Consider the following 2255-nt stretch of genomic DNA (forward strand, 5'->3'; position numbering starts at 1 on the left):
CCCTTTAAGAAATTATGGAAGGATTTCTGTTTGAAATTTTTTTAAATCACTGTAAATTTCTGAGCCTTGAATTTAACTGGCCCAGTTGATCCTCTCTGGAACCACTATTTTGATTGATGCCTAAGGGGACTAAGGCAGTATCTTACTAAGAGAACTTCTCTGCAGCCATTCACTGATATGTAGAGACATGCTCAAACACATTTTATCTTGAATAAACTGTGGATGTACTAAGTAGAATCTTGTAGCAAGATATTTTAGCTTTTGGCCTCTGGGATTTATAGGGAGAAATCTGTGCTATTTTTTTATGGGGAAAAAAGTTTGATATGTTGTGTTTTTCTGTAAAGTCATTAGAATGTGACAGGAGATAGACGTCACTGCATTTCTTGTGTTTGGAGTTTGTGTCGCTTCTTCTATTTTCAGGCTTCCTTCCCTTCTCAGGTCTGAGACATTTTCTATGTCTATTGGAAAATTCTTTCTAATCATCTATTATTAGCATCAGGAGCCCTGGTGCCACTGTCAGGTAGACACAACTAACCACAAGGTCAGAGGTTCACATCCGCTAGATGCTCTATGCTGGAAAGATGAGGCTATCTGCTCTCATAAATATTGACAGCTTTGAAAGCCCTGTATAAAGTTGCTGTGAGTGAGAATCAACTCAATAACGGTAGGTTTGGATTTTGGTTTTGGGGTTTATTATTAACTTCATGTTCTGGAGTTCCAATCATTCTGTTAGAGTTTTTCAACAGTTTTATTGACATATAATTCACCTATCATACAATTCAATAACTCAGTCACATCAAGAAGAGTTATACAGTCATCACCTTGATAGGTTTTTAGAACGTTTTCTTCATTCTTGTACTCATCATTATTAGCGCCCCAGCTCCCCCAGCACTCCCTGCCATTACCCCAAGGAACCATTAGTTCAGTTACTGACTCAATAGTTTTGCCTATCTTGGATGTCATATACATAAAAACATTGAAAAACAAACCAAAAAAAACTAATAAGAGTAACAAAGTAAGCCAATTAAAAACCTTGATTTTAAAAGAGAGCAGAAATTATTAAAAACTAGAATAAATTTAAATGGATCATAAGGGAGATCAAATATTGAGATGGTAAATTTTATCCCAACTACAGCTGCAACAATCCACTTTCCAGTACATTCTGCATGATAGCAAGGCTATTCACATCCCTGGTTCATGGTCATAAGGAATTCACCAGTGGCTTAATTCATGTGTATTTCCCCTTCACTTTTTTTTTAATGGAAACAACTTTAAAATGAGTCAAAAGGTAGATTAAATGATAAGCTATGACATTTTGACCTTACTTGAACCCAACATTTCCATTCAGCTGTGTTCATTTTTCCTTCTGCCTTTCTCTTATTGCTCTTGAGACTTAGTAAGTCAGTTCTTGACTTCTAGTTCACTTATTCTGTCTTCTGATTGTGTTGTTGAATGTTCTCTTGCTTTTCTAATTCATTTATTGTATTTCCAGAGGTAGTAATTCTCTTTGATCTTTGTTATTACTTGTAATAACTTTACTGAGTTTCTTGTTTTCTTGATCTCCATTGTTGTGCTTTTTCATGTGTTTTTAGCTTTCTTTGAACTATTTAAAATCAGTGTCTTGCGGTCTTCTATTTTTTCAATTAAACTTGTCCCCATAGGAGAACATTTTCCCTTTTGATTGACACTTCTTCGTTGTGACTTTGAATGCTTTAATATTTTTGTTGACCAGAGCACATTTTGATATCTTTGTGCTATTCTGTACTTTCAAGTTTTCTGATTTTTCAAGGAAACTATATTTGTAGAAGAAAGGTAAAGCAATCTGGTCCTGTAAAGAAACTATATATGGTCTCTATGAGTTTGAATAGATTCCATTGCAATGGGTTTTTATATTTGATAGATCAATTTCCACCCTCTTCTAAGTTCCACTAGAGGGCTTCCCTGGCCTTAGTTGTTTGTTTTGTTTTGTTTTAGTGTCAAGTTATTAGTTCTGACTGAGGATTCATCCCTGTTATTTTCAAACTTTTGTCTGTTGCCACAGCATTTACATGTTTTTAATAATTTTAAGTTTTGAAGTGCTTATTCTGGCCGGTTCTCCCTAAGGTGGCTGAGTAGGCTCCCTCTGTTTTCAGTGGGTTTGCTATAGGCTAGACTGCACTGTGGAGAATGAATTCCTTTCTTTCTAAATGTCGGAGTGGGGCCTATCTTTCTCTCTGTAGCTAATTGCTTGTGTGCAGGATGTTTGCACTGACAAT

The 2255-nt window shown here is 35.6% G+C and overlaps 1 protein-coding gene across 1 annotated transcript in view; it reads left to right on the forward strand.

Moving 5' to 3' along the window:
- The window catches only part of SPIDR (scaffold protein involved in DNA repair), a 229688-nt gene that overhangs the window by 137329 nt on the left and 90104 nt on the right, over positions 1 to 2255 (forward strand). The window lies entirely within an intron of this gene.

This window comes from Echinops telfairi, unplaced genomic scaffold (genome assembly GCF_000313985.2).
Source record: "Echinops telfairi isolate 266 unplaced genomic scaffold, ASM31398v2 ScPeMD7_1;HRSCAF=3_0, whole genome shotgun sequence".
NCBI classification, from domain to species: Eukaryota; Metazoa; Chordata; class Mammalia; order Afrosoricida; family Tenrecidae; genus Echinops; species Echinops telfairi.